Below are 27,274 nucleotides of genomic sequence, written 5' to 3' on the forward strand. Positions count from 1 at the left end.
GCACTCATCCTTTTATTGTCGTGTTCAGAAGGTGCCAGTGTGTGGTACACTCATGTTCCTCCATCTTTGGCAGGAAGGGATCATTCTGGCTTCCTGTTATGGTGTGGTGAAGACAGCAGAGACAAGGTGTTTATAGTCTGGGATCCTTAAAAGCCTGTGTCTCTCGTGTGGAGACATCAGTTGCAAGTTTCATGGTCTGGTCCGCTTGGCTCTCAGTTGCCAGCGACTGTGCTTCAGTCCCTGTTCCAGGGTCAGTCCCTGTTCCAGAGTCAGCAATGCAAGGTCTTCATGAAGGCTTTGCGGAACACCATGTTGAATGTCGTGTAGATGATGGGGTTGATGACGTAACCCAGCCAGGCGCAGGCGCTGTAGAGCGCCGGTGGGATGTAGCACCTCTGGCAGTGGACGTTCAGGATGTGAGTGATGAAAAATAGCAGCCAGAAGATGATGAAGACGCCTGCTAATCCGATAGAGAGCGAGAGAGAGGAAAAGAGTCGTCAATGCATGTGTGGGCCATTTGTCATCGCAACGCAGTGACTCGCGAAAGGGTTCCTACCCCACTCAGCTCCTCAACCATATGGCAACAGGGCTCCATTAATTACTTGCAGTTACTACTTCTTTGATAAAATTCACATTACATTCCTGGCACACATCATCAGTATAGAATACAATCCGAGAACATAACAATTCCATACAACTTAGCCTATTGGTCTGGATCATTGTAACACTATAGGACTCAGACTAATCTACTGGGAGTATGATAACACCATACACAGCCAATTAGTCTAGATAATTACATTTCCGTGCAGCTTGGCCTATTGCTCTAGAACGTTGCGGTCTGGTGGAATGCAGCCTATTGTTCTAGATTACAGCAAAACCAATAGAACTTGGACTGATGATCTAAATCATTGTGCTACAATGCAACTTAACCTATGGTTCTAGATCATTGTGCCACAAGGCAACTTTGCCTATTTTCTAGATCATTTCAAGACTATTGAAGTTAGTCCACAGTTATAGAGCTTGTAATTTAGCCTACAGTCCAAGATCCATGGAATCTATCCTGTTCTTCTAAATCAATGAGACACAATGGAACCTCGTCTATTGTTCTAGATAGTTGTAATTACATAGAAATCGGTCTGTTGTTCTAGATCATTGTAAGAACCGGTAGACGTTTGCCTATTCTCGATCATTGTGGCACAACAGCACCTAACCATTTGTTCTAGACCACTGAGACTGTGGATCTTGGGCTATTGTTCTAGATCATTGTGACTCAGTGAAACATAACCTATTGTTCTAGTTTGTTCTCGACTCACCTCAGACAACCGCCAACATTTGTTGCTTTCTTCTCCTTCTGGTGGGACAGTTTTCTTTCCCTGCTGATTTGGCCACTGGCACCCTCCGCACCTCAAAAGCGGTCTGCTTGAAGAACCTTGCTTGGCCATCGCACTCGGGGTCCGCGGATACCTCGATGGAGGAAGGGGCCTTCCATTTACCAGCCATCAGGCAGGATCCGGAAGTGGCCCCGAGTTGGAAAGCCTGCGGAGTTCCTGTTGGCCTTGACCTCTCGGGAGGCCCCACAAAGCGGGCTCCCTCAGATTCTTCAGAGTAAGGGATTGCTTCTCGTACCAGTGTCTAGGATGCCAAAAAGAAGAGAAAGTGGGTGTTACCAACAGCCAACAGCACAGACCAGAGCACACTCAAATCACAGGAGAGGACAAGGAAGGGAATGACAAAGGGCCCTTGTCTCCAAGTCACCATTTTGTGCATGGGGTGTGGGCAGTTAACTTGTTCACAGATCATACTGCACAGGAGAAGGCCATTAAGCCAATCGAGCCTCTGCTGGCTCTTTGAAAGAGCTTTTTAATTAGTCCCACACTTCTGCCCGCTCTTTGCCCAACAGCCCAGCAAATCTTTCCCCTTCAACTAATTACCCAATTCCCCTTTTGAAAGTTCCTGCTGAATCTGCTTCCACCGCCCTTTCAGGCAGCACCTTCCAGATCACAGCAACTCACTGTGTAAAAAGGAAAAAAAAACTCCTCATCTATCCCCGTCTTTCTTTTACTGATTCTCTTCAATCTGTGTCCCTCTGGTTACTGACCCTCCTGATACAGGAAACAGTTTCTCCTTATTTACTCTATCCGAACCCCTCATGATTTCACCCACCTCGATTAAATCTCTCACTGAACTTTCTCTGCTCTCAGGAGAACAATCCCAATCTCTCCATGGAAGTGAAAGGAATTAGGGTTCTGTGCGATGGGAATGGATTGATCTATTGACATTCTGTGCAATAGGAGTGAAGGAGAAGGGGCTTGTTCCATTGGGATTGTGTACAATGGGAGTGAGTGGGAAGAGGTTTGGGTCCATTGAGATTCTGTGCAATGGCAGCGAATGGGAAGAGAGTTGATCAATGACCTTTGGAATGATTGGTGACCTTAGTGACAAGTGGAAATTTCGGCCACTCAAATTGAACTGGAAATTTGTCAATCAGCTCCGAGGATTCTGATGTCTCCAGATGAGGCCTCACCAATTTCTTTTTACTCACACTGGTGCTCCCGTTTGATTGGACCATTAAAGTGCAAAGTTTGACATCTTCCGGGTGTGTGCACTTATACTGAAATTAAATAAAACAAAAAATGGAATTATCGACCCTGGCAACAGTGTAGGCACGAACATGGATACAAATACTTCATATTGGCCATAAAGAAAATCCACTGTTTACAATTGGAATTGAGAGATTGTCCATTAAATAGGGCAAAAATCCTTTCAAAATTACTGACTTAAGTATTACATTTTTTAAAAAATTATTCGTTCATGGGATGTGGGCTTCGCCGGCTGGGCCAGCATTTGTTGCCCATACCTAATTGCCCCTTGAGAAAGTGGGGGTGAGCTGCCTTCTTGAACTATTGCAGTCCACGTGGTGTAGGTACACCCACATTGCTGTTAGGGAGGGAGCTCCAGGATTTTGACCCAGCGACAGTGAAGGAACAGCCAATGTATTTCCAAGTCAGGATAGGAGTGACTTGGTGAGGAACTTCCAGGTGGTGGTGTTCCCACTTATCTGCTACCCTTGTCCTTCTAGATGGTCATGGTCATGGGTTTGGGAGGTGCTATCTAAGGAGGCTTGGTGAGTTGCTGCAGTGCGTCTTGTAGATGGTACACTCTGCTGCCACTGTGCATCAGTGGTGGAGGGAGTGAATGTTTCAGGTGGAATATGATTATGTGATACGCACAGTAATATTGCACAAGGAAATTTCACCCTGAAAAGCATTTTTTTATATAATAAACCAAGATACTGTTCCTTCCAAACACTCCCAGGACAGGTACAGCACGGTGTTAAATACAGAGTAAAGCTCCCTCTACACTGTCCCCACCTAACACTCCCAGGACAGGTACAGCACGGAGTTAGATAAAGAGTAAAGCTGCTTCTACACTGTCCCCATCAAACACTCTCAGGGCAGGTACAACATGGGGTTAGATACAGAGTAAAGCTCCCTCTACACTGTCCCCATCAAACACTCCCAGGACAGGTACAACATGGGGTTAGATGTACATTTCCCTCTATGCCTGCCAATCTGCAGCCTCCTACAAATGACCAACATCCTATACTTGTGGTGACACCACTTCCTCAGTCATCCTGTATCCTCCCTTAAATGGCAGGTTGAAAGCAACTCTGCATCATGTCTGATACAAAATGGATCGAAGCCACTCTAACCCATGTCGAATTGAACCCGTGCAGCCTCTACACAAAGCGAACTTGGGCAGGATTTAATTGCGGCGTCTAGAGTTTAAAGCTCAGTCATTTACACCATGCTCACTACGCACATCCCTTCATTTTAATATTTGAGCTTGTTATTTACTCTTTCGACCTTTATGGGCGGTTGGGTTTCATGCTCCATGGCAACGCTGATCCTCTTAGCTGCCACGTGCTTCCTTCTCCGTCTCAGCATGGCATATATCGGGACACAAACTAACAGCGTCACGATGAAGGGAACGTAGAAGGAGACAATAGAAGAATATAAGATGAAAGAAGGGTTCATGATGGCACAGATGGCCTCGTCCCTTTTATCTGGAAGAGGACAGAGCACATTCCTGGTCTCCATAATTGCAAAAACTGTCATTGAGTCACTGGGGAAGATGTAACTAAAGGTTCACAAAGATGGCACTCGAATTACGAGCTTATTACTACCAGGCAAGACTGAACAGGCTGGGACTCTTTCCTCTAGAAAAGAGAAGGCTGAGGGGTGACCTGATAGAAGCCTTTAAAGCTATGAAAGAGTTTTGACAGGATGAACCTAGAGAAGTTGTTTCCACTTTTGGGGTGGGGGAGGGTAAGGCTGATGGGAGACCAGAACTAGACGGCCATCAATATAAGATAGTCACTAGTGTTGTATGTGCCTGCATGCCACTGTAATGTAAAGGTGCACGGCAGAGTAAGGGTTAGAGAGGGACTGGAGAATAGCACCACCCACGGTATGATGTATAAAGTCACATGGTAACAGGCTGAGAGAACAGTCCAGAGAGAACACTTTGGAACCAGCCTGCATGGAGGTAGCAGCGCCATGCATGACAGTAACCTGAGATCTGTAAATAGATAAAGAGTTCATGTTTAAATCTACAAGTCTCAAGGTCACATCGTTGAGACACCACCGCGCACCATAATACAACATGGTTGGCAGTGGTGGGATACCAGCACTATCAGCATAGTGCAACAACTAATAAATCCAATGGGGAATTCAGGAGAAACTTCTTCACCCAGAGAGTGGGGAGAATGTGGAACTCACTCCCACAGGAAGTGGTTGAGGTGAATATTATCGATGTATTTAATGGGGAAGCTGGATAAACACATGAGGGAGAAAGGAATAGAAGGAAATGGTGATGGGGGAGATAAAGAAGGGGTGGGAGTGGGCTCGTGTGGAGTATAAATTCTCCTCCTCCCCCCCTCTTTTTCTTTTCCCGATTCTCTTCAATCTGTGGTCCGCTGGTTACCGGCCCTCCTGCCACTGGAAACACTTTCTCCTTATTTACTCTGTCAAAACCTCTCATGATTTTACATGCCTCAATTAAATCTCCCCCTGAACCTTCTCTGCTCTAAGGAGAACAATCCCAGCTGATCCGGTCTCTCCATATAACTGAAGTCCCCAATCCTTGGGATTGCTGTGAGAATTCTCATGCCCCTCCCTTACCATAAAAGGAGACAATAGAGGAATAAAAGATGAAAGAAGGGTCCTTGATGGGCACAGCTTACCAGGGTTTTTTTTAGCCCGAAGAGCAGCGGGCATGAGATGGCGAAGGACAGCATTCAGACCATGGTTATCATCAACGACTCTCTGCTTGGGGTTGCAGCGGGTATTGTATAGCACTGGCATGGCAACCGCAGTGTATCTGCAAGGGGTGGACAAGAAACAGGTTAGAGCTGTTGATGAACTGGACGGTCTTTAAAAAGTTCCAAAATAGGTGGTGAGTGAAGCAGGGAAGTAAGTTCAAAAGGCCAAATGGCCGACTCCTGTAGGCATGGCAACCAAGGGAGGTTGAGGATGAGGATCCATTGATCAAATCGGAAAAAGGTACACAGTATTCCCAAGATCTAGCAAACAACCAGACAAATAGGAGCAGGAGGAGGCCATTCAGCCTCTCGAGCCTGCCCCACCCATTCATTAAGATCATGGCTGATGTTCTACTTCAACTCCACTTTCCCACCCTCAGTGCCCAAAAATCTATCAATCTGAGTCTTGAGTATACCCAATGATGGAACATCCATTGCTCTCTGGAGTAGACAATTCCAAAGATTCACAACCCTCTGAGTGAAGAAATTTCTCCTCATCTCAGTCCAAAATGGCTGATCTCTTATCCTAAAACTGTGACCCCCACCATTGTTCCAGACTCCCCAGCCAGGGGAGGGGGTGGGGTTAACAGCCTCCCAGAATCGACTCTGTTAAACCCCCGAAGAATTTTGTATATTTCAATTAGATCACCTCTCATTCTTCTAAACTCCAGAGAATATGGGGCCATTCTACTCAATCTCCCCTCATAGGACATCCCTCTCATCCCAGGAATCAGTTTAGTTAGAGTTATGGATAGGGTTATGGAGTTAGGGTTATGAGTAGGGAGTTAAGGATGGGGTTAGTGTTAGGGGTAGTGAGTTAGGGGTGGGGTTTGAGGGGTTAGGGATGAGGTAGGGAGTTGGGGATGGGGTTATGGCTGGAGTTGGGAGTTAGGGATGGGGTTGGAGAGTTAGGGACGGGGTTAGGGAGTTAGGATTAGGGATAGGGAGTTAGGGATGGGGTTAGGGATTTAGGGTTGGGTTTGAAGTTAGGGGTAGGGTTAGGGATCCAGAACTGTGCACAATATTCGGGTGTAGTCTCACCAAAGATCTATATAATTATTTTAAGATTTCTTTACTTTTATATGCCAATCCATTTGCAATAAAAGCGAACATGCCATTTACCTTTCGAGTTCCTTGCTGTACCTACATGCTGACTTTCTGTGATTCGTGTACAAGGACACCCAGGTCACTCTGCACACCAATATTTCCCAGTTTCCCACCATTTCCAACCAGGATCACAAGCGGGACAGCCGCTCCCATGGGAGGGTCCCATTCTCTATCGAGCTGCAGGGAGGAGGGGGCGAACCTTGTCAATGCACATCTGGAGAACCTGGAGTCATGAAAGGGCCTCTCGCTGGCCGTTGGGTCTCGCTGGCCCCACTCCTCCCAAAACTAGGGAGCCCAGGGAAAGTAATGGAGGAAGGAGGGAGGGTGGTGGGTAAAGGCCTGAGGAGGGAGGTGGGGGCGGGGGGCGGTGAAGAGAGGGAGGAAGAGTCTAACTACACTTGTACAGCCCAGAGGGCACTCCACTGACAATGGCACACGTGTGTCATGTACCCCACTGGAGCCCTGATGTGTATGAATTCAGATGGACACATCACAAATTATGAATAAGGAGCACGAGTAGGCCACTCGGCCCCTTGAGCCTGTTCTGCCATTCAATAAGATCTTGGCTGACCTGATTGTAACCTCAACCCCAAATTCCTGCCTACCCCCGATAACCTTTCAACCCCTTGTTAACAAAGAACCTATCGATATCTGCCTTAGAAATATTCAAAGACTCTGCATCTACATCCTTTTGAGGAAGAGAGTTCCAAAGACTCACGACCCTCTGAGAGAAAATAGTTCTCATCTCTGCCTTAAATGAGCGACCCCTTATTTTTAAACAGTGACCCCACGTTCTAGATTCTCCCACAAGAGGAAACATCCTCTCCACATCCACCCTGTCAAGACCTCTCGGGATCTTAAATGTTTCAATCAAGTCACCTCTTACTCATCTAAATTCCAGTGGATACGAGCCTAACCTGTCCAGCCTTTCCTCATAAGACAACCCACCCATTCCTGGTATTAGCCTGGTAAACATCCTCTGAACTGCTTCTAACGCATTGACACCTTTCCTTAAATAAGGCGACCAATACTGTACACAGTACTCCAGATACGGTCTCACCAGCGCCCCACAGAACTGAAGCATAACCTCCCTACAATCAACCCCCCTTGCAATAAACGATAACATTCTATTAGCCTTCCTAATTACTTGATGTACCTGCTATTAGCCTTTTGTGATTCATGCACTAGGACACCCAGTTCCCTCTGCATCTCAGAGCTCTGCAATCTCACCATTTAGATAATATGACTCTTTTTTATTCTTCCTGTCACAGCCCCGCTACCCAGTGCCAAAAGGGCTGGAGAAGCAAGTTGCCCGCTACCATTTTAAGTCTGTTGCTGTGCAGTTTCCGCCAGGTGGAGAGAAATTATACCCCTTTTCCCGATCTTCTCAGGACTTCAGAGCACCGAAGGAGGCTATTCTTCATTTATTCTGCATTTCCTACACTGCCAAAATCCGAGAGGTTATAACTCTCAGGAAAGACTGAACAGGCTGGGCCCTTTTCTCCAGAAATGAGGAGGCTGAGGGGTGACCTGATTAAGACAATGAAAGGGGTTTTTCGATAGGGTAGAGAAAGTCTTGCTATTTGTGTGGGGTGAGACCAGAACTACGGGCTATCAATATACGATTGTCACTAAAAGGTGGGATGGTGGCATCGCATTAATGTCTGGACTACTAATCCAGAGGCCTCGGTTAATGATCTGAGGGACATGGGTTCAATTCCCACCACAGTGGTAGGTGGAATTTAAATTCAGTTAATAAATCTGGAATTGAAAGCTAGTCTCAGTAATGGTGACCATCAATTGTCATAAAAACCCTGTTTGTTTCAATGATGTACTTTCGGGAAGGAAAGTGTGATAGAGTTGATTTTCTAGGCAGCTTTGCTTGGTGGAAACGTTGAACTTTATTTACAAGACGGCAGCAGCAGTTACATGTATACATCTAACTCTATAACGAAAGAAGAATTCTCTCCTCGAGGGTCCCCGTGCTTCTAACGCATTGGTTTATACAGTTCATGTGATCTTACAACACAGGCATACTCTTAAAGCTGCAGTCCTACGTTTATCAGAACTATAATTACTGCAGCCCCCCCCCCCACCCTTAAACGTTTCTTTACCTTTTGTATTTAGGAGGAGATTTATCTCATTACATCACAATATTTACACAGGTCATCAAATTACAAGTTCAGTCTTTAAGATGGTTTCCCGATCCCTGTGGAACATCGCAGCTCCACGACTTCCGATTATTTTGCAGGAACCACATGCTCTGGAACCACATTAACATCAGGTACCTCATTAGGCACAGGCAGTTCAGTGTCTTCCACTCCAACAGAGACACCAGGCATGTCTGTCCTTGGTTGAGCAACTTCAACAGGAACCATAGGTTTAACAATGGTTACAGGTGGAATATCATATTGTTGGGAAATCTCTCTTCCTCAATGATCCACATGCTTATAGGTGGTCCGGCCCTCCATTTCCATGTGGTATGACAATGGTTCGGTCACAGAGCTTACTTTACCAGCTAGCCACTTCAGTCTTCCACCGACATTCCTTACACACACTGTTTCTCCAAGTAAATTGTTGCTCATGACTATACAAATCAGGAGTCGATTTTTGGTTCCCATGACTTTTTTCCACCTTCCCCTCCAAATTGGGATTGTTCTGTAGTAAAATAGGAAACGAGCAAGTTTAGTTTCCGATCGTTCACCTGTTAACTTTTTCATTCCTGCCTTTTATTGTCTTTTCAGGATCTTCCTCCTTTTTGTCTTCTGCTTTCTACCACAGAGTTTATTTTTGGCCTTCATCTTGACTTCACTGTCGGCCAGACTTCTCTCAGGTGGTTTCTCAACTTGTCTTAGTTCAGTAATTGAGTTACCCATGACTTCATTATCTACTTGCATCTTGGAAAGCTCTACGACCTTTCCTTTCAAGGTCTCTTTAGCTTCATTCAGCTGATTCTTCAGCTCTTCCGTCTCCTTCATGTATCTGTTGGCTTCCTTCTGGAACCTTGAACATTGCTGCGTCTTCTGTGCCAACTGGTTCTTCAGTTTGTTCAGAGTGACGTTAAATTCTTCCTGCTTCCCTTCATAATTTTCCAGAGGTACAAACTTTGACCTGAGGGATCCTTGTGGTGTGTGAGGGTCTTTCAACAGGGTTTTTCTTTTCTTTGCGAAACTCACTCGCTTCAACTTGAACTCTGTAATTCAGCAGAGTCGCCTTGAGTTTCTTCTGCTGTTCTTCCATGTCGTTGTTTAAGACAGTCTTCATTTCTTCAGGTTGCTGAATAGCTACACATTCCATTTGCATCCAGATGCGGTCCTTGGACTCTCTAGGCTCTTTCTGAAGGACCTTACCTTGTTCCTTTTCCAACTCAGGAACTCTTCCTGCTTCCTTTTGAAATCTCATTGGCCAATCAAGGTTAGTTTCCCTCAACCAATTTCGACGTAGAAGGCTTGGTCCTGTACCTTCTAATACCATCACTGGTAGTTGTGCTGTTTGGTGTCTATAATAAGCAGGTACTCTGGTGATACCTTATACCTGGATTTCGTCGACTGTGTACGTTTTCAACTTGGTAGACGTTTGTTCCAAATTTAATTGTTGAGCACCTTTATTTAAATATTTGAAATTGTGTTCTCCTACTACAGTGGTAGAAGCACCAGTGTCTACTTCCATTATTAAGAGTTTCCCATTCACCTGTAAAGTGACAGTGACTGGCTCTGTCTTCCCAACTCTCATGTTGAATAAGGATTAAATGTCAGAATTGGTTGTTTCTGGCTCTTCCACACTACATACTTCATTGGGCTTTGTTTGTTGCCCGGAAGCCTGTTTTAATGTTGTGTTGCAATGTTTCAATATGTGTCCTTTTTTGTGACAAAAATAACACTCCACCTTTTAAATTGCCAATCGTTAGGAGTGTGATTGTTTCCACGTCGATAAAAATTAGTTTTCGAATTTGCTAATAAACTGGTTCCTCAATTTTCGGTTAGCGGGGGCTGTTTCCCGCTTCACGGCGGAGTCCTGGATTTTCGCGCCACTTCCAGTTGACCGTTCCCGCCCAACTAGGAAAATGGCGCCATTTTGTGCACCCTGAATCGCTTGTGAATCACTTACAGCGCTTTCCATCGCACGTACTATTTCTAATGCTTTCTTAACATCAAGATCCACTTCAGTCAGCAATCTTCGCTGAATAGCATCCTCCTGCACGCCAGAGACCAAAATAATCTCTGAGCATATCATTCAGGCTTTCACCAAAATCGCAATATTCCATGAGTTGTTTTAATTTCGCCACAGAGGTAGCAATGGTCTCTCTTGGGGCTGTATTCAGTGAATTGAACGTGAACCTCTTCATTGTGACTGAGGGTTTGGGTTGAAAATATTCCTTATTGTTACTAATTTACTGAGGGTCTTCAAGTCAGGGGCACTGGGGGCCGTTAAGCATCGAATTAAACTGTAGGTTTTGCCCCCATAAATACTCAGGAGAATCGCTCTCCTCTTTTCCTCCCCTGTGGTTAAAGGTACAGTCCTATGTTTATCAGAACTATAATTACTACAGAAAACCCTTTTATAAACCCACAGAGATGTGGTTGACTCTAACCCTAACACTGACGGGTCATTCAGTTGAAGGGTGATATTGACCTTGCCAGCGGATGCCCACATTCCTAAAAATAAATCCAATGGTGAATTCAGGAGATACTTCTTTACCCAAAGATTGGGGAGAATGTGGAACTCGCATCCAGGGAATGGTTGAGGTGAATAGCATCAATGAATTTAAGGGGGAAGCAAGATAAACACACGAGGGAGAAAGAAATAGAAGGATATGGTGAACGGGGTGAGGTGAAGAGGGGGTGGGAGGGGGCTCGTGTGGAGGAGAAACACCGGCACAGAGCAGATGGGCCGAATGGCCTGTATCCGCACTGGCGAACGCCACTGAAAGCCCTCCGGTTACCTGTCGATGCTGATGGCACACAGGCTGAGGATGCTGGCTGTGCACAGCATCACGTCCAGTGTCACAAAGATGTCACAATGAACCCAGCTGAAACGCCACTCACCAACCACCTTTAACCAGAGCAAAGTACAAACAGCATCAGCAACAATTCACAGCCAGGGTAGCATCCCTTCAAGCAAACCCTTCCACAAGATCACAGAACATCTCCAGCCATCCGGACGTCTGTTCACTGACTGGAGCTCTATATCCAGCCTTAAATCCAGATAAAAGATCTGCATTCCTACAGTGCCTTGCCCTTTGGTTCTGACCTGAAACGTTAACTCTTTTCCTCTCCGCAGATGCTGTCAGACCTGCTGACTTTTTCCAGGTATTTTTATTTTTGTTTTGGATTTCCAGCATCCGCAGTTTTTTGCTTTTACATTAATTCTGTTTCTCTCTCCACAGATGCTGGGTATTTCCAGCATTTTCTGTTCTTATTTCGGATTTCCAGCGCCCTCAGTATTTTGTTCTTCTGCTGCCTTTGGGCACAAGACACCTAAGAGCAGTGCTTCTAAAATACTTTAGACCACTTTTGCAGGCGGTGTGGGAGGGGCGGGGAGGGGGAGGGGGGTGGCTGCAGGGAACAGAGCCCAAGGGCCACCAACCGATCCTACCCCACCCACATTCAATTGTCTTCCCCAAATAAGCTCATCAGAATTAACGGGAAGAATGGCTCCAAGGAATATGTTTATGGAAACTTAAGCTCATCCAAACTCAATTTTAGAATTCTCATCCCTGTTTTCAAATCTTTCCTTGTGCCCCATCCCTATCTCTGTAACCTCCTCCAGTCCCTACAACCCTCTCTATCTCTGTAACGTCCTCTAGTCCCTACAACCATCCCCATCTCTGTAACCCCTCTCCAGTCCCCATAACCCTCCCTATCTCGGTAACCTCCTCCAGTCCCTACAATCATCCCCATCTCTGTAACCTCCTCCAGTCCCTACAACCCTCCCTATCTCTGTAACCTCCTCCAGTCCCTACAATCATCCCCATCTCTGTAACTCACTCCAGTCCCTACAACCCTCCCTATCTCTGGAACCTCCTCCAGCCCCTATCTCTCTCTTTCTTTATATCTCTCTCTCTCTCTTTCTTTCTATCTCTCTCTGGCTTTAAGACGTTCCTTAAAACCTCACTCTGTGACTGAGCTTTTGGTCACCGGTCCCTCATATCTCCTGATGTGGCTCGAGGTCAAATATTGTTTGATAATCACTCCTGTGAGGCACCTTGGAGACACTTCATTAAATTGAAGGTGCTGTAGAATCATAAGTTGTTGTTGAAATTATAAACTTTCTGCTGCTGTTTTGCTGTTGACAGATTTGCACTCACTGACATTTTCATTAAATAATACGTAAATTATTAACTCATGCCAGAGAAAAAGCCTAGACATTTTCATATTCTAAACATGAATATGCCAAGAGAACGTGTTGATTTTAATCATTTGAATATGTGCTCTAACATCATCTTAACAATCTTCTGTTGAGAAACTAACACTTATTCTGCACCTACATTAATCAAACTTGGAGAACATTAGCTTAACACTTGGGTCGTTTTATGCATTTGTCACTGATGTGGTGTCTTTGATGAACGGACCACAGGAGACTCAGGTACAGGTTACGATCGTTTATTCGAGCAATTGCAAGGAGGGCACCATCTCAATACAGCTTGAGACAGTACTCTGCTAAGCTACAAGTGTTCACCATATTTATACATTATTTGTCACATACAAGAACATCCTCCAGATTCCGATCTTGTCAACATATAGGTTTACATTAAACAGACAAGTCTCTGGTACAAAGGTACATGCATCATCTGACCCTACTTTCACCCAGGCAGAGACCTGCCTTCCTATCTAAGCTGGGATCATCTGTCCTTCCCCTATCTGTTGAAGAGCACACTTAATCTATGTTCTTGCCATCCTCTGACTCCAGTCTAACTCCCAGGACCTTGCTGGTGATTGCAAACTTGCTGGTGTACAAAGTTTGAGAGTGTAAAAGGTTCATTTGGTTTAACTGTTTAATTGTTGATTTACTGATTTGCGCTGGCCTGCCTATAGATTCTAATTTAAGTAATTCATTCCCTTATAATGAATTCTCCCTTACCATAAATTCTCATTTACTTTCTTCCCCCTAAAAGTCACTGAGGTCCATAGAGATATTACATCTCCATTGAAAAGAATATAAAAGGCGAAAATAGTAATTCGGGTAATTTCAAGATGAAGAATGTTCCAAGAGATTAAACGCTTGTGGACAATCTAGATAGTATGAAGTATAAATTAGTTTGACAAGCACTGCAGCAAAGAATATTACAGTAATTCTCATTTCCTATAAAACTAATTTTGCTCCAGATTTAATTGTGTGAGAATAGTGCGATTAGATATCCAGCGGAGACATTATACAAAATTAATTATCTAGCAGTTGGATGATAATGAATGAATATTTTATCATCTGAGCACTGAATAGTTTCATTGCGCCGGCTGATCTTATGTTTGCTTTTTCTTTATTTGAAGTGGTAATGAAAGCGATTGAGAAATGGGATTCCAAGATTCGCTCTTTGGAGGATCACAACAATCAGAAGCGTGCCCGACGGCTGCAATACTAACCCCCATCCATGACGATCGTTCAGCGGCCGAGGGTTGGCCACGACAATGTGGGAACGGCTTTTGCTAAGGCGGATAAGCCTTCGGTGCAAGTGAGCGTCACCAGCAGGGGGCGAGGTGAGGAAGAGCGACTTTTAATCACACAGCGAGTTGTTGTGATCTGGAAGGCGCTGCCTGAAAGGGCGGTGGAAGCAGATTCAATAGTAACTTTCAAAAGGGAGGAATCGGATAAATACTGGAAGGGGAGAAATTTTCAGGGCGACGGGGGAAAGAACAGCGGGGGCTGGGGGAGAGTGGGGCCTAATTGGATTGATCTTTCAAAAAACTGCAGCAGACTCAATTTTCTTTTTATCTTTTTCATGGGATGTGGGCGTCGCTGGCAAGGCCAGCATTTGTTGCCCATCCCTAATTGCCCCTGAACTGAGTGGCTTGCTCGGCCATTTCAGAGGGCAATTAAAAGTCAACCACATTGCTGTGGGCCTGGAGTGACATGTAGGCCAGACCGGGTAAGGACGGCAGATTTCCTTCCCTAAAGGGCATTAATGAACCAGATGGGTTTTTACGACAATTGATGATAGTTTCATGGTCACCATGACTGAGACTGGCTTTCAATTCCTGATTTATTAATTGAATTTAAATTCTACCAGCTGCCTTGTAGGGATTTGAATCCATGTCCCCAGAGTGTTAGACTGGGCCTTCAGATTACTAGTCCAGTGACATTGCTATTACGCCACTGTCTCTCCATTTGATGGGCCAAATGGTCTCTTTCTGTGCTGGACCATTCCAATGATGACCCAATCGAATGGTGAAAGAGGCTCGATGGACTGAATGGCCTGCTCCTGTCCCTATTGTGCACAGTTTTGGTCTCCTTACCTAAGATCTTGCCATAGAGGAAGTGCAATGAAGGTTCACTAGGCTGATTCCTGGGGTGGCAGGATTGTCATATGAGGAGAGATTGGGCTGACTAGGCCTGTATTCACTGGAGTTTAGAAGAATGAGAGGGGATCTCATTGAAACGTATAAAATTCTGACAGGGCTGGACAGCCTGCATACAGGGATGATGTTTCCTCTGGCTGGTGGGGCGGTCTAGAACAAGGGGTCATAGTCTCAGGAAATGGGGTAGGCCATTTAGGGCTGAGATGAGGAGAAACTTCTTCACTCAGAAGGTGGTGAACCTGTGGAATTCTCTACCACAGAGAAGTCACTGAGTATATTTAAGAAGGAAATAGATGGATTTCTAGACTCCAAAGGCATCAAGGGGTATGGGGAGAGCACGGGAGTCTGGCGTTGAGATAGAGGGTCAGCAATGACCATATTGAATGGCGGAACAGACTCCAAGGGCCGAATGACCTACTCCTGATCCTATTTTCTGTAGCCAGGATTTTATGGCCCCACCGCGGCGTGTCTCTCCCCCAGCGGACGCGGCGAGCCATTTAAATCTCCATTTAGTTCGGCGGGACCGTAATAACCCGCCGGGCAGGAGGGACCATAAAATCCTGGCCTACGTTTCTATATGGTCAAGTTCAGTCTTGTGTTGTTCACCAATCGCCTGGTATCTAAATTGATGACCAGAAGAGAGACCTTGTTCTGGCCGTGACTGATGCGCAAGTGACTGGCTCCAGGAAGGGAAGTGGGAAAAGGACTTAGGACCTCTTTGGCGTGGGGTCGCTGAGGAGTGATGTCGGTAGCTGCGAGGCCCAACGCCCTTCGGGGCCCCTCCCGCCTATCGATAAGCGGGACCAAACTAACGGTTTTACCTCCAGATAGACGACCCAGGGCATCACCAGCGTGGCCACCAGTAGGTCTGCCACAGCCAGGCTGACGATGAGGTAGTTGGTGGTGGTCTGCAGTGCCCTCTCCCTGGACACTGCCATGCATATCAACACATTGCCAAACACCACCACGAAGATCAGGAGGCTGAGCAATGCCGCGTAGAAATTGTAGCGATGCCTCCATTGCTCACCGGCCGAGTTGCTCCAGGGCCCCAGCTCCCTCATCTGCGAGTCATTCAGGGCGGCTGTGTTTGGAGCAGCTACTGGCAGCGACCTCTGAACTCCAACCTCCTCAGTAACCTGCAGAGGAAAGAAGGCAAAGATTTAACCCCAACCAAGTGGGAAAATGGTGCAACAATACCGGCGATCCAGGCACCAAGGGTAAAAAGGAAGCAATTGCGGCAACAACAACTTATATTTATCTAGCGCTTTTAGCATGGCAAAGCGTCCCAAGGTGCTTCATAGGAGCATTATTACATTTGACACCGAGCCACATAAGGAGATATTGCGGCCAATAATTCGCTCAAAGAAGTCAGTTTATAAGGGGTATCTTAAAGGAGGAGAGAGAGAGAGAGAGAGTCAGAGAGGTTTAGCGAAGGAATTCCAGAGCTTAGGGCCCCTGGCAGCTAAAGACACGGCTGCCAATGGTGGAGCAATGGGAATCGGAGGATGCTCAAGAGGGCAGGATTGAGGAACGCAAGGAGGATTAAATCAGATGATCTGGTCATTAGCCGCCTTGAAGTTGGCGGGATCTTGCTGTGTTCAATTTGGCACTCGCCTTTGATACTTCCGTCATTTGTTCAAAAAGGCTTTGGGACATGGGCAGGTCCAAAATGCGAACAATAGTTCTCTAAAATGTTCACATAAACACCCCTTAAACGGTGCCTCTTAATCCAATCTAGTTGGCTTTGACCAACAGTAAAGATTATGGTCGGCGAAGGTGTCATCTCCGGATGTTCAACTGTAACTTAATCTGATTCCATTAAAACTGCCTTATCAAAACATTTATTAAATCAATAAAACCTCTTGTATGTCAAGCATTGTGCACAGACCATTTATAAGCACTAATCAGTTCACATAAGGGATGTGTGTTCACAATACCTTGAGAAGATAATTATATGAAATCTATCAGCAGCCATGATATGAACTACACAATTGTGGTCCCCAAACTATTGCTAACTCATTCATTGTATGTCGACTGGTCTACACACAAAATTAAATTACTCAATAGATAATGATCTGCAGTGGTATGATTATACTCAGGGACAAAAACCCACCAGTCTGCTATGCCCCCTCCCCTCTCTCTCTCTAGATTCTTTCCCTACATAAATCCGCCTCGTCCTCTCTACTTACCTCTTTGAAGACTGCCCAATCCTCTCCTCTCTTCCTGCTAAGTGGACCTCCAATCCCAATGTAAACCACATGGGCCAATCTCACCGGATATCAACCAGCCAATCCTGTCCCTCAGGCCAACCCTCGGGTACCCTCCTCTCTCTTCCGAGGTTAAAAGCAGGTGAGAGAGGAAATGCGTGAGGAAGGAATGATGGAGAATGGAAGGGAAGGAAGGATGGAGGAATGGAAGGAATAAATTGGGGAAATTAGTTGTATGGGAGGAAGGAAGGAAGGGAGGGTGGGAGGAAAAAATATGAGGGAAGGAAATAATAAACCACTGGATTCCATCCGACCCTTTCTCCCTTGTATAACTCACTGGATTCCACCCTGACTCTCTCTCCTTTGTAAAAACAACTGGATATCATCCTGACCCTTTCTCCTCTGGAAAAACCACTGGGTTCCACCCTGACCCTCTCTCCTCTGTAAAAAATCACTGGATCCCATCCTGACCCTCTCTCCTCTCTATAACCCACTGGATTCCACCCTGACCCTCTCTCCTCTCTAATAACACACTGGATTTCATCCTGACACTCTCTCGTCTGTATAAACAGGGAGAGGGAGAGAAGGACTGGGAGACCAGGGGAACGGGAGAGATGGAGAGAGACTGGGAGAAATGGGAGATTGGGAGAGAAAGAAACAGAGTTGGGATTCAAACCTTCAATTTTCTAAAGGCGGGTGTGGAAGAGAGCGCAAAGGGAGAGAGCGGGTGGAAGGGGGGTGGGGTGAAGAGAGAGGTTGCGGTAGGGAGGAAGAACAGATTAGAGGAAAAGGAGGGAGAGAGAGAGAGCGAGAAAGGGAGATGATGAATGGGGATGGAAGAAAGGGAAAGGGAGAGAGACAGAGCGGGAGACGGGGGTAGTGGGAGAGGGAGAGAAGGAGAGGGGGACCAGGGGAAATGAGAGAGCAGGAGAGACGGAGAGGGAGACCGGGGGAGTGGGAGATTAGGAGAGAGAGAGACCTTGGGGAATGAGACAGCAGGAGAGAAGGAGAGAGAGACTTTTTAAAAAATTCATTCATGGGATTTGGGCTTCGCTGGCTGGACCAGCATTTATTGCCCATCCCTAATTGCCCTTGAGAAGGTGGTGGTGAGCTGCCTTCTTGAACAGCTGCAGTCCACATGGTGTAGGTACACCCAAAGTGCTGTTAGCGAGGGGGTTCCAGAATTTTGACCCAGTGACAGTGAAGGAACGGCCGATATATTTCCAAGTCAGGATGGTGAGTGACTTGGAGGGGAACTTCCAAGTGTTGGTGTTCCCATCTATCTGCTGCCCTTGTCCTTCTAGATGCTAGTGGTCGTGGGTTTGGAAGGTGCTGTCAAAGGAGTTTTGGTGAATTCCTGCTGTGTATCTTGTAGATGGTACACACTGCTGCTGCTGTGCGTCAGTAGTGGAGGGAGTGAATGTTTGTGGATGTGGTGCCAATCAAGAGGGGTTGCTTTGTCCTGGATGGTGTCCAGCTCCTTGAGTGTTGAGGGAGCTGCACTCATCCAGACAAGCGGGGATTATTCCATCACACTCCTGACTTGTGCCTTGTAGATGGTAGACATGCTTTGGGGAGTCAGGAGATGAGTTACTCGTCGCAGGATTCCTAGCCTTTGACCTGCTCTTGTAGCCACAGTATTTAAATGGCTCCTCCAACTGTTGGTAAGGAGGACTTAGGGTCTACGGGGCTGAGATTGCTGTTGTCGTTTCCGGTGCCTATGTCAATGCCAGATGGCCCATCCTGTTTCGTTCCTTTTTCGAGACTTTGTAGCGGTTTTGATACAACTGAGTGCCAGCTCGGCCATTTCAGAGGGCATTTAGGAGTCAACCACATTGCTGTGGGTCTGGGGTCACATGTAGGCCAGACCAGGTAAGGATGACCTTCCTAAATGGGCATTAGTGAACCAGATGGGTTTTTACAACAATCGACAATGGTTTCATGGTTATCGTAAGACTTTTAATTCCAGATTTTTACTGAATTCAAATTCCACCATCTGAACCCACCACCGTTCGAACTCAGGCCCCCAGAGCATTACCCTGGGTCTCTGGACTACTAGTCCAGCGACAATACCACTACGCCATCGCCTCCCCTAACTGGGAAGTGGGAGAGCGGAAGAGAAGGAGAGAGAGAGACTGGAGAGAACGGGAGAGCAGGAGAGAAGGAGAGAGAAACCGGAGAGAATGGCAGAGCAGGAGAGAAGGAGAGAGACACCTGGGAGAATGGAAGGGTGGGAGAGAGACTGGGGGGAGTGGGAGAGGTGAAGAGAAGGAGAGAGAGACCGGAGAGAATGGGAGAGTGGTAGAAAGAGACCAGAGAGAACGGGAGAGCAGGAGAGAGAGATTGGAGAGAATGGGAGAGCGGGAGAGGAGAGAGAGACCATGGGGAGTGGGAGAGTGGGATAGAAGGAGAGACTGGGATGTGGGAGGGAAGGAGAGAGCGGGGAGAATGGGAGAGCGAGAGAGAGAGACCAGGGAAAATGGGAGAGCGGGAGAGAAGGAGACCCCGGGGGTATGGGAGAGAAGGAGAGAGAGAACAGGAAGAGTGGGACAGCGGAAGAGAAGGAGAGGGAGACTGGTGGAGTGGGACACTAGGAGGGAAGGAGAGGGAGACTAGGAGGGAAGGAGACAGAGACTAGGAGGAGTGGGAGAGAAGGCGACAGAGACTGGGGAGAGTGGGAGAGCGGGAGAGAAGGAGACAGAGACTGGGAGGAGTGGGAGAGCAGGCGAGGAGAGGAAGATCAGGGGGTGTGGGAGAGCAGGAAGGAAGGGGAGGGAGACCAGGGAGTGGGAGAGTGGGAGAGAACAAGAGAGAGAGACCGGTGAGAATGGGAGAGCGGGTGGGAAGGAGAGGGAAACCAGGAGGAGTGGGAGAGTGGGAGGGAAGGAGAGGGAGACCGGGGGAACTGGGAGAGCGGGACAGAAGGAGAGGGAGAGTGGGGAGAATTGGAGAGTCGGAGGGAAGGAGAGAGAGCCCGGGGAGAGTGGGAGAGCAGGAGAGGAGGAGAGGGAAAACGGAAGAGGGAGAGGAAGGCGGACATGACAGAGAACCAGAATAAAACAATGACAAAAACAAGCAAATGTGCTAGTTAGTGACTGTGGAGGGTGCATAATCCAGTGTGTGGGCAGAAAGAAATGAATCATAAAATCTTACAACACAGGAAGAGGCCATTCAGCCCATTGTGCTTGTGACGGCTCTCTGAAAGATCTATCCAATTAGTCCCACTTCCCCCACGTTGCTCTTTCCCCCATAGCCCTGAAAACATTTCCCCTTCAAGTATTTATTCAATTCCCCTTTTGAAAGTTCCCGTTGAATCTGCTTCCACCACCCTTTCAGGCAGCGCCTCCCAGATGACAACAGATTACTCGCTGTGTAAAACAAAAATCCCCCTCATCTCCCCCTCTGGTTCTTTTCCCGATTCTCTTCAATCTGTGTCCCTCTGTTCACCGACCCTCCTGCCACTGGAAACAGTTTCTCCTTGTTTACTCCAGCGAAAACCCTGATGGTCGTAGGGAAGGTGTCACGATATCAATGCCCAATCATTTACAGCTCAAATAGCTGACTGTGAAGGTGCCAGGCTTTACCAGGTGTGGCAGGAGGGCACCAGCAGCCTTTTCCTGGCTCCGTACTGATTTCCCTGGAGCTGTGCCGAACCCATAAGACCATCAGACCACAAGACAGAGGAGCAGAAATTAGGCCATTCGGCCCATCGCGTCTGCTCCGCCATTCAATCATGGCTGATAAGTTTCTCAACCCCATTCTCCCGCCTTCGCCCCGTAACCTTTGATCCCCTTACCAATCAAGAACCTCTCTATCTCGGTCTTAAATACACTCAATGACCTGGCCTCCACAGCATTCTGTGGCAATGAATTCCATAGATTCACCAATCTCTGGCTAAAGAAGTTTCTCCTCATCTCTGTTCTGAAAGGTCTTCTCTTTACTCTGAGGCTGTGCCCTCGGGTCCTAGTCTCTCTTACTTATGGAAACATCTTCCCCACGTTCACTCTATCCAGGCCTTTCAGTATTCTGTAAGTTTCAATTAAATCCCCCCTCATCCTTCTAAACTCCATCGAGTATAAACCCAGAGTCCTCAAACGTTCCTCATATGTTAAGCCTTTCATTCCTTGGATCGTTCTCGTGAACATCCTCTGGACCCTCTCCAGGGCCAGAACATCCTACCTGAGGTTCGGGGCCCGAAATTGCTCACAATATTCTAAATGTGGTCTGACCAGAGCCTTATAAAGCCTCAGCAGCACATCCCTGCTTTTATATTCTAGTCCTCTCGAAATAAATGCCAACATTGCATTTGCCTTCCTAACTACCGATTCAACCTGCAAGTTAACCTTAAGAGAATCTTGGACTAGGACTCCCAAGTCCCATTGCACTCCAGATTGCTGAATTCGCTCCCCATTTAGAAAATAGTCTATGCCTCTATTCTTCCTACCAAAGTGCATGACCTCACATTTCCCCACGTTGTATTCCATCTGCCACTTATTCGCCCATTCTCCTAACCTGTCCAAATCCTTCTGCAGCCTCCCCGCCTCCTCAATACTACCTGTGCCTCCACCTATCTTTGTATCATCTGCAAACTTAGCCAGAATGCCCTCAATTCCTTCATCTCGATCATTAATGTATAAAGTGAAAAGTTGTGGTCCCAATACTGACCCCTGCAGAACTCCACTAATCACCAGCCGTCATTCTGAGAAGGACCCCCTTATCCCCACTCTCTGCCTCCTGCCAGACAGCCAATCTTCTATCCATGCTAGTACCTTGCCTCTAACACCATGGGCTCTTATCTTACTGAGCAGCCTCCTGTGCGGCACCTTGTCAAAGGCCTTCTGGAAGTCCAAGTAGATAACATCAATTGGCTCTCCTTTGTTTAACCTCCTCGTTACCTCCTTAAAGAATTCTAACAGATTTGTCAGGCATGACCTCCCCTTGATGAAACCATGCTGACTTTGCCCTATTTTACCATGCACTTCCAAGTATTCTGAAATCTCATCCTTAATAATGGACTCTAAAATCTTACCAGCGACCGAGGTTGTTGAACCCACTGCCTGAGAAACAAACTTCCTGTGCTCCGGAGCTGTCCCCCATTCCCCGCGAGGGAGGCAGTGCAGCACCTTCGAGAGGGAGTGGGTTACCACATGGCGGTACAAATATGTGTTGACAGGACTGAACCCAACCAGTTTGGATATAGAAAGAAAACTTGGCAGAAATTTTGCTCCCATTCACCAAATTTGTGCAGCACTGAAGGAGACCATCGAGCCTATTGAGTCCGTGCCAGCACTTCTGACGAGCGATCGGGTTAGTCTCACTACCACCACCACCACCCTAACTCTTTCCCTTAAATGCTATTCACCTCGACCACTCCCTATGGGAGCGAGTTCCACATTCTCCCCACTCTCTGCGTAAATTCTCCTGAATTCTCCATTGGATTTATTAATGACTATCTGATATTGATAACACTAACCACCCCTACCCCCACCGCCCAGTTCTGGTCTCCTCCACATCTTCTCTACGTCTACCCGCTCGGAACCCTTTCAACATTTTAAGGACCTCGATCAGGTCAACCTCTCAGCCTTCTCTTTTCTGGAGAAAAGAGCCCCAGCCTGTTCAGTCTTTCCTGATGGTTATAACCTCTCAGATCTGGAATCGTCCTTGTAAATCTTTTTTTGTTTTGCATCTTCTCCGGTGCCTCTATATCCTTTTTTATAATACGGAGGCCAGAACCGTGCACAGTGCTCCCATCGCTCGAGATAGGGTAGAACAAAACTTCTGTTTTTCAACGCTCACCCTCTAGAAATGAAACCAATTGCTTATTGCTCTTTTAAATGTCTCTATCATCCTTCATCACCAACTTTTCGCCACTGGCGTTACATTCCTGTTTGCTCCCCTTGATAATTTGGTGTTGAAAATTTGGTAGCACACTCACTTCTGCTCCGTCCCGAGACTCCTTGCGAGTCTCCTTCCGCTCTTCCTTCCCTGCAGCAACCACATATCGGAGAGTCTCACTCCGGCAGAGAGAGATGTTCTCGATCATTCAGGGCTGCACCGGTGCTGCCTGTACCGAACTCTCAGCACAACCTGTCTCTCCCTTACATACACATACACACACACACACGCACCATCAGAAACCTGCTCTCCTCAACATCATCCCTCTCCCTGACAGCTTGATGTTCTCTCACAATAAGCCAGACACCAAATCGGATTACAACTCAACATGCCAGAAATTAATTCCCCCAACTATATTCATTCTGACAGTTGGAGTTTGTTTCTGCTGATGTTAATAATTGAACCGAAGTTTAGTATTCTGGTTATATAGCAAATAAATCAGCATTGTTTTAAACACATTGTCGAAGATTTCTTTCTTTCCCACCTGAGTGTTTAACATCACTTGGCTGGAGCTCAGAAAGGACAATCTTGGGGAGGATCATACGGCAGGAACAGAACTTCAGCCTGGACACAGTCCAGGAGCATGATGACCATCCACATCTTGTCCCTGTTGGATAAAATCAAACACAGCGTTTATTCTCCATCTGGTTATCTGACATTTTCATTATATACAGTTCACACGGATCTTCATGATAACACAAATATTGCATTTCCATCCTTCATTTCCATTTCGCTAATATAAGATTTGTTTCCCACAAGTCTATCTAGAACATCATATGGACCTTCCCAATTAGCAACCCGACCCGACCCCTTTTCACAAGGTTTTTAACCTGACTTCATCTCCCATTGAACAGTTAATGTAACGGGTAGGGTTGTACTCCCAGGAGGTGTTGAGATGGGCAGCACCATCTTCTCCACTGCCTGTAGTCCCACTGAGGGAGGATGCTGAGGTTTGTTGGAGGTTCTGGAGAAACAGATCTTGAGTCTGTCGAGTAGCAATGGGGAGTGGGATCCCAGGGCGATGCACAATCTGCATTTTCTGCCCTGTCATGAGCTGAATTGGGCTGCAATTGGAGCAGTGCACAGGATGGGAGTGAATGGTCATTAACACACCAGGCAAGGCAGTTGACCTTGACCAGATCATCAGCTCCCTTCATGACAGCTTTTCTCAGTACTGTTTTTATAGAAAAGTAAAGCCCTCGACTATCCCTCTAAGTGCTCGGTGGTAGCTGATGTGGAAATGTTGTTCCACAACCACAAGATGACGGAACTGCTGCATTAATTCAGCTGTGAAATGAGAAACAACATCACTCTCTATCCTTTTCAGAAAGTCCCATCTGATAAAGATCTGTTCCCACAAGATTTTAGCTGTAGTGGCTGCATCATTTTTTACAGGCAGGGAAAGATTCAATCCACCAGGTAAGCATAACTATAACTACCAGGATATACCGGTCCCTTCCTGTTACTGTGGGTAGTGGGCCTGTATAATCAATCTGCAATGTTTCCCACGGAACGTCATTCAGATGAGACATGTCCGTTCACGAGTCCGGGTTAATTTGGTCACAGGTTCAGGTAGTGATGGACATCCTGGTGCATCCTGTGTTGTCAATAGTAATTATGCAACATATCGAGGACTGGAAAAAGAGAAACATGTCCCAAATTTGATCCATGAACAAAAATAATTCTTTTCTGAGGCATCAAAGTGTGACCCAAGTCAAATTAGAGCCACCCTTGTTGGATGAATGAGTCCTTGCTGAGAAAGGATGAGGGAAAGTCTTTGCTATGGTGTACGGCCTCTTTGGCCACAGTCACATCAGGGTCATGGTCCTGACAAGTTTTTAAATCACGTTTAACTGGAGTCTGTCGTACCAGTGCCAGTGTTCTGGGTGGATCCCATGGAATTCCCTCTGGAGTAACTTTCCTGGTGAGTCAGTCTGCCTGGTTATTACCATCACCCTCTTCACTAACTCTTGCTGCTGATGTACATTCACATTACAAATAGAAAATTGTTCCCGTCACTTACCAGCAATATACCAAATCATTCGGCATTTGGAGTGGTGGGTGAGTGGTTTCCTTTCTGTTGTGGAGAAGTTGTGTTTTTTTTTTGCCAGAGAGGAAGGTTTTCCCTGAGGGAGTTACAACCAATGGATAGTTTCTGAATAGTTGGAGTTTCCATCAGTGGCAGTTTGAAGGGCTGTGATCACAATAAGCTCAGATTTCTGGGTTAAATATTATGTTGCGTATTTAATAAGGATATTACAGCTGTCATGAGGGACATAAGATGCAGCACCAGTCGGATACAGTCCTTGTTCATAAAGTTGAGATCCATCCACATGAACACCAGTGAAATTGGACCGTGGTGTGGCCCTAATATGTCCAATGGACACGGCCTCTTTCATTGGACAATTATGTGGGGTTCTTTCAAACTGCAACATCCCAGCTAATTGGCATTTGTGAGGTTACAGCATATTAATATCCTTGATTCGTAACTCTATAATTCATCTACTCTATCACATCAGGGATATTCCCTTCACTTGGCCCTTTATTAATAATGTCACTGTGGTATGTGGGGTGTGCAGAATTATCGAATTAAACTCGACCAAGTACTCTGTACTTAACTAACCAGTGAACCCTTAAATAAAAGCAATATACTGCGGATGCTGGAGATCTGAAAAAAAATCGGAAGGTGTTGGAAAAATTCAGCAGGTCTAACAGCATCTGTGGAAAGAGAAGCAGATTTAATGTTTCGACTGCAATGTGACTCTTCTTCAGAACTGAAGAGATGGAGAAATAGGATGGGTTTTCTGGCATTGAAAAGTGGGGAGGGTCAGGTACAACAAAAGAGAAGGTCAGGAGGACGGGAGAGATTAAACAAGGATGTGATTGAACAAAAGGCAAAGGGAGTGGTCATGTTTGTAGTATAAAATAAAAAGCACGGTAAGTTTTAAAGTCAGAATACAGCAAAAATGGCTGTCCATTTCAGTTTCGAAGGAGGGGAGTAGACGGCAGAGCGGTAATTGCTAAACTAGTAATCCAGAGACCCAGGGCAATGCGCTGGATAATCCCACCACAGTGTGAATAAAAATCTGGAATTAAAAGTCGAATGATGACTACCCATCTGGTTCACAAATGTCATTTAGTGAAATGGTAACTACATGTGACAGCAATGTGGTTAACTCTAAATGCCCTCTGAGCTAGGGCAACTGGGGAAAGGACACCTACATCCCATGATTGAATAAAATAAAGAATCATATTGGAATCAAAACACTAACACTGTTCCTCTCTCCAGAGGAGTTGCCAGACCTGCTGAGTTTTTGTGGCACTTGCGGTTTTATTTCAGCTCAGAACACTGGTCAATCAATATTCCCAGAGTCTGGGAGATCCTTTCCCATTCACCTCCTGCATTACTACAGCAGATATGCATCATTTTGACTGTACCAGCCGGGCTGTGGAATTACTTGGATAGATCGTCCAAAAAGTCAGCACAGGCATGATGGGCTGAATAGTTTCCACCTGTGCTGTATCATTATATCAAAGAGTGAATATTCAGTAACATAAGATAGAGAGAGAAAGAGAGGAACCAGTGACTGTGGGATTGAACCCAGCCAGGGTCAGCACCTGCATGGGAGGAGAGAGAGGGGAACCATTGGAAAAAGCTTTAAAAACTCAGTGTATTCCGAATGGAGCAAAGATTTAAATCACGTTGGGAGATGGAACCTAGCAGCACACAAATTCACAAACATTTACGTGTCTTTATTTAAAATTAATTTATCCCAATTGGTTAACAGAAAGATTTTCTATTTTGTATTTCGAGTGTCAATGGCGCTGCTGTTACCCAACATTCCGTGCGGATGTGAATGTGCTCTAGTCACTGTACAGGAGCCCAGTGCGCAGGCGCCGTGCTGATCAGTTGGGAGCATGCGCAATGTCACTTTGATCGGAGCCCAGAGAGTGCGGGAGAGGCTTTTGGAAATGGGTGAGGGAGGAATTTAGCCGGGAGGTGAGGGGAGGGAAAGGAGGCTTCATAAACACCCGATGTAGGCCGCAAGCCCAGAATCAGACTGTGCAGGAATGGGAATGGCGTTTGCAGCTCCGGGGAACAGACCCTGGTTAAAAACAAAAAAACGGCGGATGCTGGAAATGCAAAACCGAAACAGAAACAGAAACACCTGCAAAAACTCAGCAGGTCCGGCAGCATCGGCGGAGAAGAGGATGTTCTGTTGAAGGGT

The 27,274-nt window shown here is 46.3% G+C and overlaps 1 pseudogene; it reads right to left on the reverse strand.

Moving 5' to 3' along the window:
* Positions 1 to 269: 269 nt before the first annotated feature.
* LOC144674544 (D(2)-like dopamine receptor) lies at positions 270 to 23,193 on the reverse strand (annotated as a pseudogene).
* Between the last annotated feature and the right edge of the window lie 4,081 nt (positions 23,194 to 27,274).

This window comes from Cetorhinus maximus, unplaced genomic scaffold (genome assembly GCF_964194155.1).
Source record: "Cetorhinus maximus unplaced genomic scaffold, sCetMax3.hap1.1 HAP1_SCAFFOLD_696, whole genome shotgun sequence".
Lineage (NCBI taxonomy): Eukaryota > Metazoa > Chordata > Chondrichthyes > Lamniformes > Cetorhinidae > Cetorhinus > Cetorhinus maximus.